Genomic DNA, 18,822 nt, shown 5'->3' with positions numbered 1-18,822 from the left:
TTCACACCTTGGTCGAGATCGGGTTGTTCCGGTGGCTATCGAGAAATTTGTCGCACAATCAAAGGACACATCACTCACTCCGCATGCCTGTACTCTACATTGACGAACACTGTACGGCACTTTGAGCATCGGCTGTGGTCAGGTAGGAAGCTGGCCCGGTGAGGAGTCGTGAAAACGCAAACACTATTAATCACCGCACCGTGAAGCGCGTTGTGCGCGTGCCACATAAGCCACGTTGCCTGCACACACACACACACACACCGGAGGTTCGCATCGTGATCGTCACGAGTCCCGTGCCGTTGGCACGTTGGGGTTCGTGCTCTTCCTGGCGTTCGAGTTTATTTAACGCTCCAATCAAGTGTGACCTTTACGGAAGTAAAGGAACGCATGGAAAATTGCAAAACAAAAAATAAAACAAACAAACAAAAGTAACGCATATCTCAGCCGACTGAAGTGGCTGAACGAAATAATAATCATCATCGTCGGCATCGTTGCCGACTTCGGAGGGTGCATCCTCCGGGAGCCGGGAGAGGACGTGCACGTGCAGGGATGTTATTTATCGTTCAAGGATCAAGGGTACGATCATCGCCGGGCTCCCGCCATTGGCCTTTTCAGCGCACTGCCCCACCAGGCCCCACGAGAGGGTGCATCGTATTTTTAGCACCGGTAATCACCGGATGATAGCACGTTTTGCATTTTACAACCTGTTCGTTGCGGTGACCTCCGTCCCGGTGCATTTTAATGTTATTGTTTATCGGTCGTTGCAAAAACAAACAATTGCACAAAATGACTGTATTATTGCCGCCGTTGTTTCGTGGCTCGTGAAACGCGCCGATGGTTCAGAGCATAATCGATCGATAAGACATTTTATACAAATTCTTTCGAGCACACATCTCGCTTTTATCTCATCTCGCGGCAACTTATAATGGCCTCGCAAATCGGGTCCATCGTGCAGCGAAGTGTATGATTATGAAGCAATCAAAGGGTCACCCCGAACATGATTCGTTACAATCTTTCATCTGCTAATGTTGCGATTGGTGAAACCCTTCTCGAGAGAACCAAGTCCCGTCTAAACAAACTCTCGGACAGTACTTGCATGGCCGGCCTATTTTGAACCGTTCTTGCCCGGGGTTAGGTTGTTCGAAAAGTTTGACACATTCCTCTCAGTTGTAGCACCTGAAGGGAGCTGCACTTTGCCGTGGCAAGGGATCGGAACCCGCTTTTCTGACAACCTCCTCCAACCGTTGTGCTATAAATTGGTCGCTCAGAAGTGACAAGCTGCCAGCGGTTTGAAGCGTTTAGCTTAACAAAGTTAGCCAGCCCCGCCTTCGCCCCCTCCCCTAACGCGCACATGGGTGAGAAGTGTGCCGGCCCACGGACGGGTCCGCCTTAGATCACGTACACGAGCGCACGGCACAAGCGGTGGAAGCTCACGATTGAGGCGAACAAATTGCACAAATTTGCGTGAGAACAACAACACTCCACCACCTGGGTGCAGCGTTATGGGTAATAACCAACACCGTCCGCTTCCAAACGGATTGGGGGGGAGCTGAGTGGGGTAGATGCTAATAATGGAGGGTATTGGGGTGGAAACTAGGTTTTTGCATAGGTGGCGCCTTCTACTGTCTGCCGCTGCACCGTTGTTGCACCGAAGCATCTACGAGCACTAGAAATATGGTCAGAGGTAAAGTGACCGTCTCTGTCTGGTGGCCACGTGAACCTACCTTTCACTTTCCGGCCAGCGCACACGGGCAATAGAGGGCGCAACGCACGAAGCCTGCAGAACACTGGCCGGCGCATGCATCTATAGTTCAAAGTCCGCCGACTACTTGTTGGAACTTGTTGTCTAGACACAAAAAACAGACCCATTTAGAAAAGAATGCTCGATACACCTCCAGGTAACAATGTTGTACAACTGATCGAAGATTTTCTTTAAAGCACGACGGCAAGAGTTCTCGACCCCGCCACCAAGGTGACCCAACAGGTGACCGGACCATTCCACCCCGAGGGAAAACACTTAATTGACCCTTTTGTCCTGACCGAAGCGATAAGTTGTGATATAGTTCGAAAGCACTACAATGTTATGATGCTAAATGATACATTTCATCAGAATAACCATTTCGAAAGCAAACTGAACATGAAATATAGTTTTGACGCAAAGGTCGTTAAATAAATGTGCCAACTATTTTTAGTAAGATGATTTAAAATCAATTAGAAATAGCTATCACGATAAAAAGCTTTTCTCAGGTTTAATACAAAGACAAAGATCGTGATAACTCTCTGACCATTTACACAATTTTAGACTTACCTGAGTCGTTTTAAAATATAGACAATCACAAACAAAGAACATCTTGGGTCACCAAAACTCCAGGGAGCAAACAAATAATTTATGTATGCAATGATGATTGAAATTAAAAATGTAAACGACACAGCAAACCATCATGAGCATGAGTTATCTGCATACAACGCAGATAAAACAGTACCAGACAACAGTACAATAGAACAACGTATGAGTTGTTTACTCATCACACGATCGTAACAATCAGTGCGTTTAAACGATGAGATTACTTCAAACGTAAAAGTTTGCGATCACTGATCCCGGTGTTATCAAGCTGCATTAAATTGCGGTCGAGATCTGCACGCTTTGGCGGCGACCCGCGTTGGGGCAGGGTGAGTGAACGATCACATGAGAGTACACGCAGCGCCGTACGTGGTACCGCGCAGCATCCGCAACAAAACAAAACAACAAACAAAAAGGAAAAAAATCGTTTTAAGCGATCGCACTCAAAAGCTCCCCATGAGGGCCCCTCCGAACCGTGAGTGCGCGTTGGGGCGCGCACCGCGAGTTCTCCGAATCGCGCGAAGCTTTTATCCCCCCGTGGCGCGGTGAGTTCCGCGAAGAACCGATCGTGGGCCGATCTTCGCCTTCGTGTCTTGCGTCTTGTGCCGCCTTCACGCGGGCGCCCCGCTCCACCGGGCAAGATCGAGTGCGGCGTTCGGGCTATTAAACATTTTCGAACGGCAGCGGCACCGTTTAGTGTCCAACCAGTTGCCCGACCGAACGCAGGCGCTAGCAAAAGGCTCTCTCTACCTCTTTGGCTGTCAGTTGGTTTTTTTTTGTTTAATTATTTTTCCTATCCCCCTCGCTCCTCCGATCTCCGGCGGGAGGCTTGTGTGTCCTGCCAGTGGTTCACCAAAAAAAGTTGTGTGGCGACGGAATCTATCGACTTCCGTGGCCCGATCCGCAAACGCAATGCAAACCGTGGAGTAACAAATCGAAACAGCGCAACCTCGCCCGTGTGGCGCTTCCTTTGCCGTGCGTGCGCCCGGTGTGTCGTTCCGGTAAATGACCAGAGTTTGCAGAAGGAGGGGAAACAAAATACCCAACGTGAAGATCGGTACGTGCGTGGCCGCGCGTGTCCAGTTCGTAATCAAAGTGCAAAACGAGAGGCTTGTGTTTTTTTTTGCCGCTTCTGTTCACCAGCCTTCAGCTGGTATCCGGCTGGCGGAAGTGTCGGTTTGGTTCGCCGTCCGGATATCGTGTGCGTGTTGTGTGCGTTCCGACTCATCGGTGAAGCTGTCAAGGCGTGTGTACTACTGGCCGAAAGTGGATCCAGTGCCGTTCTCAACGGACTACTGATGATCGTGGCTTCATTTTTCATCTGTCAAATTTGTGTGGCAAACCCGAAACCGTAGCACCGTTGCCTCAAAAATGGACCTTTGTGCGATGGAGCCGCCTTTGTTGGCCGGGCGAGTGGTTAACAGCAGGTTTTCATCTCAGTTTCTATATTTGTACTTTTTTTTCGATGTCAGTGACAGCTAGCGGGACCCCGGTTTCACGCGTAGACACGGGTACGCCTGGTCGGATTGCAGTTTACCCACGGCCCGACGATCCCAGCCAGCGTTGTTGCGTCCAACGACTTCTGGCTGTCGGAATGTTTTCGTTATCGTAGTGCGGCATGAAGAGAGCACGTCCGTTGAGCCATCACCGACGTGTATCGGTGCCGCTGGGAGGGGGGCCGTTTTGCAGACTGCTGCTGGCCACTCTTTTGCAAGTGAAAGTTAGATGGGCATGAGATGGGGCCACGCAGTTTGCCTGTCGCGCACGGCGGTGGAGGCTTCTCCGGCCTGGCGGCGCTGGTGTGTGAGTGTGTGGTTTTTCATGCGCGGCCGCATGCCGATCATCATGGTTCTTTTTCAAACCGATATCTTTCGCGCTCGCTTTCGAGCGCTCCGATATCAGCACGAATACATGTTGCGCCTGTTGTGCAGAAGGGCGAAGATAGACGTAGCTGCAGCCATGGCTTAGGTGTGGTACGCCAGCGTACTCTCAGATGTAGTAGAAGAGGCAGAAACAGTTCTTGAGCCCGGTGCGAAAGCTGGATCCGAACAGCCACGAGGAGTTCGATCTGGTGTACAAATGTAAGCTTTGGGCAACTTATGTCAAACTTCTGCAGTGTAGTTACGAACTCTTCGTTGCGAGAACCATTTCTTTCTATTAGGACTTCTTTTGAGACTTGAATTAACGTACATCGTCAAAAGGTCGGTTTCTTACTCTTTCACAAGAAAGTGTAATAATTTTTCTTGTTTCCTCACACAGTGCAAAGAAAACCAACAAATGATTACTAGTGCAATGTGACTGCCAACACCAACATACTAACGTAAAAAAAAAAGAAATTCGACTGGCCCTTTTGTGCCACGAAAAGTGTCCCTCCAACTTCGACGCCGCCACTTTTATACTAATTAGGAGTGTGTGCAAGAGTGTTATCCCGATTTTGTGCTAGTGTGCACGTTTGAATTGTATTTTGTGTGTGTCTGAATTTGTGTGCCCGTCTACCATCTTCTGGCATCCTAGCCACGAGGGTGTAGGTCGGTGTGTGGATCCTTCCACACTTCGTGTCCGTGTTCGAAAATACAGTGAATGCAGTGGCCGGTGACATCCAAAACAGCCGAACGCCATTTGTAACACGTTGATCGCAGCAGGCTAGGACGACCATTTACGATACCCGATCCTGACCTAACCAACCTTATTGCTGCCGTGTCTTATCTGTGTGTTCTGTGTGCCATACTGCGACGAAACGTCACCATCCTCACCAACGTCAAACATCCTTCGATACGGAGCAGACAGCATCCACTTTTGAAAACGAAATCGACGAATACACTAACCACGAGCTGTCGAATACCAGTCAAGCTCCTGAGAAGTGAAGACCGCATCCGTACGTTTTCAACTTGACCGAACCGTTAATTGTTTCCTTTGTCTGTGACACCGAACCGGCGATACATCGTCCAGCGTAGATAGTGACCGATCTTCGAACTCGGAGTGTTTCATTTGTTTAACTGAAGTGAGTTTTTGGTTATACATTAAGTGTGCAATTTTATGTATTTTTATTTTACATAATACATCGATAATGCTCCAACGTTACAGCTGCAAACGATCGTACTTTAATTCTTTCGAACGAATTTTATTGTGAAAAATGATGCTAGGGTATACAGTTTTATGTTCCGATAGATAAGGAGATTCCGCAAACGACCGAATCCTTCCTGGCCTTCCTTTTGGGGGAATACATTCCGAGCACTTTTCAAATACAAAATAAATCAACCTCTAACCCGTACAATCGGATTTCATTTGCCTCGTTCAGCTGTTCAGCAGCCTGACGACGTCACCTTAAGCGAACATCTGATTGCCAGGCGCGAGTAGAAAGCCAGCCCCGGATGGTATTGGTACCCTTCACAGGTCGGCTAATAAACTCACACATCCCAACGACTTTTGCCGGTTAAGTATTACACTTACCAACGAGCCTGCGCAAGAGCCCCGCTCCGCAGCACGAGACTTCGGTCCCGTGACGCAAAGTGATCGCGTGGAGCTACCCGACCGGGTCCGAGATCCGTCCGGCTGGAAAAGGGAGGAAAGTCCATCCGTCTAACGCCGTGGCACGCACAGTGTCCGGATCAATCCGGTCTGTGTCTCTCGGGGGATGAAATTAACGGTGGATGGCCCGACGAGTTGGCTAGCGCGGACGAGCGCAGATCGTGACCAGTTTCCGATGGGGCTCGTTTCGTTCCCTGCGAGTGGCCTGCGATCTGAAGAACACGATGAGCATACGGGCCTTAAATATTTCCATTTCGAAAGAGAGGGTGAACGTGTTCTATATAATATATTTGCCAGAATATCTCCAGAGTGGCATATTTGAAATTTTCTACCGCTGGTTAGGTTGTTAATCTTTATGTCCTGATTTGAATGCTGTCTATCTTAACTACTTTTCAAACATAGACCATGTGTATGGCATTCCGATTCTCTCATTATCATAGTTTGGCAATTAATTTAAAATCAATCTTAACATTTTCTAGCCGAAGTTCATTCTAATCGTGTCTATTCTGCACACACTGGACTGGACTATACGCCACCCAATAGTGCACGGATCGGTAGACATCGCAACTCAACGACGCGCGTTAACTTAATCTGGACACATTTGAAAGCAGGTTTTCGTCTACTGCTCCAACCTGCCTGCTTTCCGTACTCAGCTGCGTAGTCCGTTCGCTCGGTTATGTACGGTGCGATTTGTTGTTTGGTTTTTGCTCCTTCTTCCTGTTTGCTGCACGGTTTCGCAGGGTCGGTCCACTAGAAACCGCCAAACCGTGTGTTTCAACGCACCGCATCGCCGTTTGGAGCCGGGCCCCGCGAGAAATTAAAGCAAAGAAAAACAACCCCATTCCCTCCCACGAGACGCACGAAAACCTGTTGCCGTGCGGTAGTTTCGGTCCGATTCGATGCCGAAATAACATCCCTAGTGTGGCTAGTTGTCTTCTTTTTCCCGCACGAGAAAACGCACGTGGAAATCTTGAACACACGGGCACACCATGCGCGCGCTTCGTCACGCCCGGCCGGTTGGTGTGTTGGTGAAATCGGTCGATTTACCGATATCTTCGAGACGGGTGGTGCGCATTGTGGCGATGGCATCAGGAGGTTCTTGTACACAAAGAATCGAGTTTGGTTTGGAACCGGCCCCGCGAGACCACATCCGCGAACGAAAGGTCAGCCTGCAGTCGTAGTTTAACGAGTTTTAAACTACCTCTCGCGGAGGCCGGAACGATCGTCGTCAGATCGTGTAGTAAGCGCTCCGTCTCGGATGTGTCCATCGGTGGAGTGTCTGGCTAGATCAACATTCCTCGACTGAGAAGCACTCCAGCGGGGAGGTCGAGAATCTTCAGCAATACATTCAATGCCGCATGAGGAGTTTAGAGGCGTGTGTAAGGTGCATAGCTCCTCAAAAATTTTGAACAGATCTCATACTTGTATATATGGAGTTGAATTGACACGGAGTTCCGTTGCTTATGATGTGGTCATCGTTCGTGCTTCGTGGCGTCCAGTAGTTCATTTGAAGGTTGAGTATTCAACTACACGCTGATGGAACGAGGAATTTGAGACAAACAAATCGTTATGCATCATCGGATGATACTGAAAGACCACAGATTGGTTTCAAAAGGGATGCTGTACATAGGTACACCTGCTCAACCAAATGATGTACGATGAAGAAAAAGAAGGGTGCGATGGTGCGATTCGATTGCTTTTTCGATTCCGTACGGCAGATTACGACTGCAGTCGTTGAACGGGCAGCAAATGCCATTCGTTACACCAGTGAGAACAAACACTGAGTGACGCAGAGTCTTAGTGATTTTTTTTTCGAGATCACTGCGAAGTCGGCAACCACCGACTTAGCAGGGATCAAGTTTTTCGACGTCATCACAGGTTCCTTCTTACTGTATAAGAATAAACTTCGTTCGACTTCGATTTCATTTCACTTTATTTAATATGGATCACAGGGGTTCCTTCAATAATACCTCTGCTCCATGTCCCTGTTTATAACGTCTGAATATTAATGATGCACACTAGTTCTAACACCAACGGGATTATTGAATAATCCTTACCTTAATCGTATCCAAGAAAGATCGCTCAGCGCTTCACGGCCATACAGCTTGGACATTTCGAATGGCTTAAAAGGGGATGGCCAGCATGTTGAAATTTGTCACTCCCATCAGAACCGATGACGTAAACAACGTGGAAGATTGAAAAGAAAGGCTCCAGAGAAAATCCCCTATCAAACCTTTGCGGTCGGTGCCCTTGGGCTGGGTGATTCCCTATCCGAGTCATAGTTTTCAAAGTTGAATTCTGCGTTATGACTGCTTGCCTGTCTCCAGCGGTGACGCTTAAGCTTTTGGGAACAGAACTTTTATTTTAGAACTTTTGTTTTAGAACACAACTCCACTAATACTAGATCACACTCCCTTAAATGACCCTTAACATCGCTACGAGCCATGGCGATTAGCACGGTACGCTTCACTTTCGACGGAGGGCGCTCGAGACAAAGTGGCTGACCCTTGGCAGAAGGTGTGCAACCTTCACGTGCCTCAATTCCAATGCATACCACCCGACTCGCCATAGATACCAGCTCGCGTACCTGGTCGTGCCACAAGTAGCAGCAATTGCGACGCTCAAAGTATCACGGTGTTCGCACCGATCGACAGAACCTGATGACGTCCGGTGACAATAAGAGCACGGCCTAACGTGCGCACGCATATTGAACTCGCGATGTCTATATCCACAAGCTCTCGTGCGTCGTGCGACCATCCGATCCGCAAAGCAAAGTGGCGACAAACCGTGCACCTCGCTGGTCCCAGGTCAGGTGCAGTAATCCGTGGCCACGGAAATAAATCCGCGTATAGGCGCGCATGCCCGTGTATGCGTGTGTGTCTGTCGCGATGAACTGAACTTTTACTGCGGGGCCACTAATTAGCACCGGTTAGCGTTAATTATCGCTTCCTGGCTTGCGGGGCAAGGAACGCGCCCGCACTGAAGAGAGATACAAATAAGGTCTCATATTGGCCTACGGAGTGGAACGACGCACACTGAACCGCACAGAGATGAAAATATCACCCCATTAGCACACTCCCGGCCGCATGGGGGAAACCCTTACCCGATGGGCTACAAAATCTGTCCAGTTCGAACCAAACCACCGGCGGGCACTCGACTTCGGTGTTTGCGCTGATGATGAGACGGTTAGCGCACCCGACGGCAATCGAAAGCGAAAGGACAACCACATCTCTCCATTCGAGGCTGAGCGGGTCATTTAAGTCCGTTTGGATTTTACTGCCGCGCTCGGTGCGCTTCTCGTGTCCTTTGTTCTCGGTCAACTCACTAAGCGGGATTGGTGGGTTTTTGAAAAATGGATTCCAATTTGCGAAAGCACACCACCATACTGTTGTCTGTACAGCAGTATCGCAACCTGCTCGTCCTCGAGCAAACTAACATTGAACCGTCAGGGACGGACATTAGACATACTTTGTTGGATTTAAATCCCAAAATTATTCAGAGGGCTTGGCCATAGCCAGGATTCGATCATCTAGTCGCTGCAGCAACGCTCACATGGTGTAGAATATTTCTTCAAACCTGTTCCATGACAAAGACATTCGTAATGCCTTCATTAAACCGCACACCAGTACTCCCAAAGTGCAGACCAACGGTACCATTCGGAGCATGATGAATCCATAAACAGTATTTTCTTCCCACGCCGAGGAGGGGTGGGACGGTTGTAAATATCAGGCAAAGGATGCTGAACTTTACTACAACCAATAAGCAGTTTAAATTCACTTAAATCCAACCTTGAACGACCCGCCAATGGTTGGCGAACAACTGCTCGAATCGCGCTCGACCAGCCTGGCGCGCTCCATAAAGTAGTCGCTTGCAGTCGTAAAGTATGACTTTAAGGTGCATATTATTTCCATGGATATATTGAGCTGCAGGGATCCCCACGACGCGCCCGCAAACTGTTGCGCCCCTTCCGCAATCGCGTCATACTGTGGTGGACCAGAAGTACCGTTACCTCTACGCTTGTGCTCCCACCTACCCTTTAGGTGGACGAACTCAAAACCCCCCAATGTCAGGTGTGGAAAATAAACCCCATACAGCCGGTAAACCACAAATCCGACCCCGAGAGGACGCTCCGGTTGCCGGTACGAGCCCGTTTCCACCAGGTTGCGCTTGTTCTTTTTACCCCACACGAAAGAGGTAGTGAACGGGAGGGGAAGTTCTCGCGATCGCGCCCTCGATTAGCGGTTCCGCGGAAATATGAAGCCGGCCGTTACCTTGAAAAGTGCAGCGACAGCAGTTTGCCGACTCGTTCTTTCGGATCGGTCTGCGTCGGTTCGAGCACGGTTTTAATTGATCCGCGCGACTACGGTATGAATTTATCGATCTGCGATACGTACCTCCAAGCATCCTATAGACCTAGCTTGCCCATCAAACCCGAGCGCAACCGAACCGGTGACCGGAAAAGGAAAAGACCTAACTCTAGGGTGAGCTTTAAAATCGCCATCAAAAACCAAAACTGCTGCCCCCCCGGGTGATTCCGGTGTCCGATAAATCCATCCACTTCGATAGGGCACTTGAATTTTATCGATTTATTTTCATTAATCTTAACTGACAACCGTGTCGAAATTGGAAATGAGCTAGTGTGTTCCGTCCTGGGGGCAAATGTTCACCTAATGACATTTATCCACAAGAGCAACACCTCCCGCCGCGTCGGGGGGCAGACATTGATTTTATCTCCGCCGAATTGGTATGCTGGATTTCGTGTTGTTTTTTTCTTGTTCATTAGCCGGTGCGTGATTAGAATGTGACGATTTTTGAAACCGTTGGAAGGTGAAAAACATTTGTTAATCAGAGGGTTGTGCACAATAAAACATAGATTTAAAAATCATAAAAGATATCTCTATCTTAGGTTGGTTCAGCAAACGAATAAATGTTTGATTTGACTAAGCCGTTTTTTGCAAATTAAAACCGAATGTTTGTCGTTCACATGGTGGAGGTAAACAAAATGTTCCGCTCGATCGGACGGTGTTTGTGTTTGTCTTACGACGAGTGGTTCGTGGTCACCTCTTGGCATCTTCCCACACGCTCGGCCGTCTCGTGATCGTCACCGTCACACAACACGACACACCCTACTGGCAACGGAATGCTGTTTCTGCTGCAGCAGGTAACAAACAACACCACGGTCCGGTGCAGAACCACCACCGAACGTGCTATCACGACAGCTCTTAACGCTTAGTGCATGGTACTACCACAGGCGGGCCCTTTTGACCACTACCGATACGAAGTGCAGCGGTGCATCGGGGGTTGTGAGTCGCTTTTTTTTTTTTTTGCACAGTCCGGCAATCGACGGCGATCACGTGTTAGCCTTGACGCCGGACCTGAGCCAACACTCCAGGTTGTTCTGGGGGCAGCCGACCCAAACGCTCGGCCACGTTTGAGCGCGCGATTCGCGTTCTCGCCGGTGCGCAAAAGGAAACGCAACGGCAAGCCATATCCGTTCTGGGGAGCCCACCGTAAAACACACACACACACACACCCTCTGTCGCCGCCAACACGCCGATGATTGGCACACGTAAATCGAAATGTTTCGAATCAAAAAAACCGGTCCTCGGTGCCGGCGCGAACGTAGTGTGGTAGTACCCCGTGCTGCACAGCAACGCCGTAGGACCACGCAGGTGCCTTGGTTGCGTTCTGGTTGCACAAGTCGTGTAGGTAACATTCTGGTTTGCAATATTACATGGTCTGATCTTATTTCGTTTCCAAAGAGACGGTGCTATAAAATTGATTTTTATATCATAGAAGTAACACTATAATAATCGTTCAAAATCGAAGACATTTTTCAGAAGAACCGAAACGGTGCATCATAATTCAAAGAAGAAAAGCTTAAAGTCGTAAACCGTTTCATGTGGGCCGCTCCCAAAGTGGCAACGCGCACCGATGGGAGCTTCCAGCAACGGAAAACCACCCTCTGCTTGCTCTGGCAGAAAACCGTAAATATTATTGTTGGCTCAACAGCTTCAGCAAAGGTTCTTTACCGACGGAATGTACGCAGTTTCTCGGTGGTACGATTTATGACTCTTTTTGTCGACTCTAAGGAGGGCGATGACAGTGTAAAGAATATCTATATTTCTCTAACGCCATCGTTAGTCCGTTTAATTAGTCTTGGAAAAATTCAACGCCCGTCCCTGTGGTACGCACGATTCTAGGACGCAAAAAAAGCACGCAGATAACAAGATAACGTTTGGTGCGTGGTCCAAGCACAGCTGATTTGCAAGCAAATTACACTCATACCTTCTGCATCAAGAGACGAAGATAAAGTTGTTTTTGATGTTCCTGATTTGTTTCTGTACGAACGAATGAATTAAAAACGATCAAAATTGTGTTCAGTTAAAACAAATTTTTCTGCCTTTTCTCTCATATATTTCAATTCTTGTGCTTATTTATTCTCGATGGCAGGAACAGCACGCAACGACGCATTAAATGATAAACCTTTTTTCATCATACTCACCCCGCATATTAGAGAGTCGCTGCCAGTGCGCACCGGTTTTAGAGCTCTACCCTATTCCCACGTGGCGTGTCCTCGGCGAAGGTGGCAGTTAGGTGACAATTAAAACCGGAACGTGTTGCGCTCGATTTTTTTTGCGCCCCACCAACCCCGTTGTGTGCGGTTGAGATGGTCCGGTTTTAATATTTCATTTGAATATGTTTGCATCAGGAATACCTACATCTGGATATAAAAGTCAGGCTGATGGCAAAGTTGGAGAACTCTCTCAGAGGGATCAAAGTCTGCGGTACCAAACGTTACCCCAGCAGTGTTGTAGTATTTCTCTCGGCCTGCCCCTCACGGCGACCATCGTGCAGCCTCCATTCCGACGCAGGTTCTGATTGACAGAGACCTGCTTTTTTAAAAGGTCTTGCAGAAGGTGGTCTTTGCGGACTCGTTACAATTTTGCCACTTTAGTTTTGCTTATTTTTTTTGCTAATGCCGGTGTCTTTTTTTGCTGACAGAATACCATCCAGCAGTACCACTGACGTTGACTGGCGCAAACCTTGAGCGCTAGACAAGATGGTAGGGAGACCGGATTGTTTTAGATTTGCTAAAAAAAAAATAAACAGTATATGTTTAAGCCATAAAGCAGCGGCCATTTGTGCGGCGAATGTTTGCATTCTCGCGCCACCACCACACGACTCGAGAGTACATGCCTGCTCTGTTCACTAAGAGCACTCGTCGAAATGGAATGAAAACATGATCCTATCCAGTTTTGGCCGCGGTTTGACCTTTGAGTTCGAACTTACCTACTCCCAACGAGACACATTTTTAGCACACACACCCTTCATTCGGGCTCGGTTCAGACGTGAAACCGTCAAACATTAATTTATGTGCTTTAGATCGAACGGATTTTATGGAGCTTTGAATCCTCGAACCTAAACTTTTCACCCACACGGGGTGGATTGGTCCTGGGAGGGGTTGTACAGCGGTAGCGTATGGGGGAGTGTGATAGAGACGGAATGGTTTTACGGTACTTCGGGAACCGGGACGAACCGGATTTACAGGCGAGAATATAAAATAGACTGTAATTAAACTGATATCGTATTTTTATCACCGTCTACATTCACGTTCGTGGCGCGGTCGAGGGTTGACCGAACGGAAGTGGTAGCGTGTGTGTTGGTGGGGGGAAGGTTTTGCGGTAAGCGTTGATCATAAAATGTGTGCCCCCTGTCCCCTCCATGCGCCCTCCATTGCGAGTTTGGATACAAAACTCTCGTTATCCCGAACGCCAAAAAGATTCGTGTAGCTTTATGTGTTGTGTTTTTAATTCTTTGCCCATAAAAAGAACATTATTTCTGCCTCGAAATGGTATGTTTTAGATTTTGTACTGTTGTTTCCTTCCATCCTTTCCATTGACGGTGGGAATGGATTACAAAATCAAGCAAGATTCCCACGTCGTCATGGAAAAAGAACGGCGTAATTTCGTTCGATTTCCTAACGCGCCACAAGGTGTCGGTGAGTCACCACCCGTTTTGGTTGCGATGGTCCTCATCCGGGGCTCTTCTGAGCGCGAACCGAATCCATCATCCCGATGGGTGCATCATGCAGCTCACGTTTACTTTCACGACCCGTCGCCAATCCGGTAATGTATGAGCGGCACCTGCTGTTTCTGCTGCCTTCGAGGATGCCGATGATAAACACACCCCCCTGTGGGAGAGACGGAGTGGGAAGGGTGAAGTGCAAGGGGACTTAAAAATACGCTTACGATGTGCCGCCATGCATCGTGCGCGCACGGTGTGAATGCACTTGTTTCCCCACTGCAGGAGGTACTGTACCGGCACGGTGGTTGTTGCACGGTACAACTACCTGGCCGTCGGCCAAACGTTGACCGGTGTTGTGCACTGTGCGGCAGGACAGCGGCTCTTGCGGGCGTGAGATCACACCGTAGGAAAATGCAAAAGCGAAAACAAACGCCTTCTGCCGAATGGAGGAAAAGTGACAACTTTGCTTGTTTCCGTCTGGCACCCCCAGCCGTTTGGGGCAGAGAAATCTTGGCGCGGTTTACAACAACGAAAAAGAAAAGGGAAAGTACATCCCCAAATGATACGCCGCCGAACATAGGGTGGCGAAAGGAAAGTATGTTTGTGTATGCTTTTCCGCATGCTTAATCCCAAAAGAAAATATGTTTATCGTATCTTGCGGAAGTGATAATGTAATTCTTGCATTATTGGTCCCTATCCGCGTTTTTTAGAACGAAACACTGGGGAACTGACGCAATTTACATGTATTAGCGGAACATTACAGATTTCAGAGATATTGAACACAAGTTTATCTATTCTAGTGTGGATACTCAGCAGGTTTAGAAGAGAATATTGGTTATTCTTCTGCTTCGTATGATATCTGTAAACAGACAAACATTTAGATTTTTTCATTTCAAAGAACCCCCAAAAAAAAAAGAACTCGACTTTGTAGCGTAAAGTATTAGGCCAAAATTGAGAATCAGTAATAGTTCAACATAATAAAACAAGTGAACATCGGAAGATAGACAAGTACTTTGATCTTTTGATTTAAATAAGGCTTTGAATCTTTCGTTGCTGTCTTACCTTTAGGCTCAGAAGAACAAAAAACGAACTCCCTTGCAATTGCTACATACAAAAAGGAAACGAAGAGTGCTTCGAGCGTAACTACATGTGACAGGCTGTCAAACCAGAGACTCCCCAAGTGAGCCATTACTGGGTGTCCTGTAATCGCCTTCATCCATCGATGGCCGCTTTCTTCGCCACCGAGCCGAGTGGATGCCTTCGGGGCCTTCTGACAGCGTATCCTTTGAGGTTTGTTGCACCAAATCGGTCAGCAATTTGCCTTACTATTATTTTTTTCCGTTTAATTCCAATTCCCAGCGTTTGGAGGGACTTGTGGTGTGCGGTGCAGAGCGCCAGGGGGTGAACCAGATATAACGACTTCTTTCGGGCACGCCAAACACGAAACGGTGCGGACTAGAGTAGGCCTGCTGAAGCTGTCCAGCACCGACCGGTTGCAAAATCCTTCGAAGGGCCATGCCCGAAGGTTACGTCGGAAAGTGGAACGGAAATGAAGGGCCGCTTGGAGACACCTCCGCGCGCGTGTTCACGTGTGTTTATGAACGTGGGGCGATGGCTATTTCTCCGTCAACTGGCCGGAGGGAGCGGTGGGAGGACCACATGGTGGATTGTAATCTACGTGATTACTTTTTTCGCTAGTATTATTACAGTTTCGTCCGGTTAATCAGCACCACCTTAGCTCCGGGTGTCGTTTTGGTTCTGTGTCCCATCCCTTTCGGGAGTAGGTATGCGAGGTACAAAATGGGCCATTTCGTGTGGAATTCTCTTCTAATTGGCGTCATTTTCCAATTAAACGTGACTGCTTTATCAACTGTCCCCGCTATCTGCCAATTTTACCTTTTTCGATCACGAGAACTTCGAGGCTATATACTCTAAAATTTAGTGTCTGCTTACATCATTCCCGACACTGTTTTGTTTTTTAACGGTTTCACTTACATCCCATTTTAGTTTTCCGCTGTAGTTTAATGTTGTTAACATTCGGAGACAAAAGTTGTTGTATTTTGGAATTACAATAACCCCAGGTAATCGGATGATGTAACTGAACTGGTACATTAGAGGCTCCGACTTGTTGGTTATATCGTAAGTACAATAAATCCAGTCATACAGGCAATGGTACATCAGGACACATTACCTGTTAACCATCAGATAAAACCCTCCTGAAGACACACACGTTAGGCCCTTAATGAATGGTCATATATCAACGAGGCCGAAGCATTAGCCTCTCTGGTTGGCCCCTTCAGCTTAATGCGCCACGAACGTTCAAGTGTGCGCACACTTTGCATTACGATTGATGTGGTGTGCACCATTGTTGGGCAGCCGGGATATTTCATACCCAGTGACGGCTCGAGCCTTCCTTTTTATTTGCTACCTCATCCGATGCCGATCCGATATTTGGGCTCTCACTGCGCTTCTGGTGGTAACGGCCATGTGCAGCCACAACAAACCACGGCAACAAACGCAATCCGGGAATGATGCAATGGACGGGCACCTCGTGCCACGCCACGGCGCGGGCCAAGATTAATCAGTACTTACACAATTTATGGTATTTCGTAATTTTCATATTTTCCTCCACGCGTGTCAGTTCGAGCGCTTGGCGTGCATAACGGCATCGGCTGTGCAAGCATCGAAATCCTACTCCGGACGGACGGTTGCTGCACCTGCATCGGTCGATCGCGCGGCCGCTGGTTCGCGAGGGCAAAATTGCAAATGTGTGTTTTAGTCTTTTCCTTCTGCCTTGATGGTTTTTCAACGTACCCGTTTCCCTCGTGAGCAGTCGGAAAAGTGTGGTGAAATTTGGTTTTATCTTTCAACTGTCCAATAAAAGGGCGTATGATCCGTCGGGGTGATCGTGCAGATTTTTTAGAAAAGGAGAAAGAATATTAGAATGGTTGATAGCTGGAAATGTTTTCCTATTTTTCTCACTGAACTATTCCAAGTGGCCTATATTGTAGACAACTTCGATCGTCAAGAGCTTTCTTGAACAACTTGTATAGGATACATTTACCTCGTATAACATTTCTTTTACATTTTTGTCCATAATCGATGACGCTACAAACACTCCCAGCAAGTCTTTTGCAACGAATCCTTGGTGCATCGATTCAACACACATCTGGAACGATCCTGAGGTAGTTTTCTAGTGGTCGCAATCGGAAGAAGGTTCCAAACGATGCGTTCGAAAACACGATGGCATCGTGTTGCAACGAACGTTTATAACGCTACCACGCGACCACACAACAAACGCAATCGCTTTGTTTCAGTTCCATCTATCGTCAAGTTCGATCAATAACTTCTTCCATTTTTTACCACAACAACAATGTTGGAATTTAATGAATTCGAAACATCTCTGAAATTGATGGTACGTACTTAAAAACAAAGTCACCACTTTATGCTTGATGATAAACTTGTTGCTATAAATGTGCGTAAGCTAGGCCTACAAACAGTAAAACAAATGAAATATTACACCTCGTAATTTATTTTAATTGCCAACAAATTGGATTTATATATGGCTTACGATTTCTTCATTCCCGCCCAGTCCGTCGTCCACTTTTGAGTCGCGAATTGAAGCACCGTGCGTACTGTTTTTATTGCCCATTTTTTCTGCTACCGTCCTCCCCAACTCTTGCCAATGTGAAATAATATTGCTCGTTACGATTAGCATAAAACCCATCGCGAACGATCCATCCGTCTCTAATATGATTTACGAAACCGGTTAGGCCGAATAATAAAGCGCCCGGCCGATGGATAGTTCATAAATTTACATTATGATTCCGTCTGCACCGGCGTACATTAAGCGGGGATTACATTCATTGCATTTTGATGCTATGGTGTTGCTTTGATCTCATCGCTATCGGTTGCAGTAAAATTAAAAAGAAGGGGGAAACGCATGGCAGTTTATTGCGATTTTTCTCCCATAGTATGACCACAAACTTTACTATCGAGCGATGAGGAAGTGATGGTAAAACATAAAATTAACCCCGTTCGCTATTTCACGCACCATTGGCGATCGGTAGATCTGGTCAAACCATAAAGAAACTATGTGGCTATCGGAGCTCTCAACGAAGCAATCATTACTGCAACCACTGAACCGGACGGTAATTGACTGGACATTCATATTCTACACCGTACAGCATCTATCGATTGCTTTTACGCAGTTGTTTTCCAGCAAAGGGCACTACTAATTCATTTACGACGGAACGAAGGCGCCGTGCTGAAAAGATGCACTTGATGCGACGATCGTATGCATCGCCTGGACCGGGCTGCCCCGAATAACATTTGACGGGATGTTTCTTCAACTGTTTCCAACGGGTTTTGCTCATTTTCATAATTGATCACTTGATCGATCGATCGACTGACGTTGCGGAAACAAATGTGCGCACACGCGTGCACGGACAATTAGCGTTTCCATATCCCCTTTCCCATCCCACAACCCCACCCGCTGTGGAGGCGATTAGAACGTCATTCGACCGACTTCGTTCGATAATGGAAATGCAGCCTCCCCGTTTTCTGCGCGCACCGTGCTCGATGCAGATGAAAATTGGCGATCAATTACTTTCCTAATTATTGCCAACGAACGAGGAAATGGCTCAATAGAATGGCTTGCACGCGGATCGGCTTGGCTTTTTCGGTAGAAGTTGGCCATAGTCACGTATCAGCTCGATGCGGAAAATACTTCGTGCAGAAACGGTGGCGGGGAAAAAAACGGCATAAACAACTATGAAATCAACAACGGAGACATCTGTACATTCATGAAATTAGATTGTTTTAACGATAAATTTGCTACATTTAAATTACGTGTTTTTGAGCACCTGCTATGAATCCCATGTTTTGCATCGAACATATGTCTATAATACGCCGTTTTTGGATAA

At 47.5% G+C, this 18,822-nt stretch overlaps 1 protein-coding gene across 2 annotated transcripts in view; it reads left to right on the top strand.

Annotated features, from left to right (window-relative positions):
- The first annotated feature begins 3,053 nt into the window (after positions 1-3,053).
- The window catches only part of LOC131259663 (TLD domain-containing protein 2), a 64,085-nt gene continuing 48,316 nt past the window's right edge, over positions 3,054-18,822 (top strand). For both annotated transcript variants that reach the window (XM_058261208.1, XM_058261207.1), the window contains exons 1-2: positions 3,054-3,101; positions 4,601-5,342. The gene's annotated coding sequence lies outside the window, so the exon portion shown is untranslated. The remainder of the gene's footprint in view (positions 3,102-4,600; positions 5,343-18,822) is intronic.

This window comes from Anopheles coustani, chromosome 3, assembly GCF_943734705.1.
Source record: "Anopheles coustani chromosome 3, idAnoCousDA_361_x.2, whole genome shotgun sequence".
NCBI lineage: Eukaryota > Metazoa > Arthropoda > Insecta > Diptera > Culicidae > Anopheles > Anopheles coustani.
This window is presented reverse-complemented; position numbering and strand designations above follow the sequence as displayed.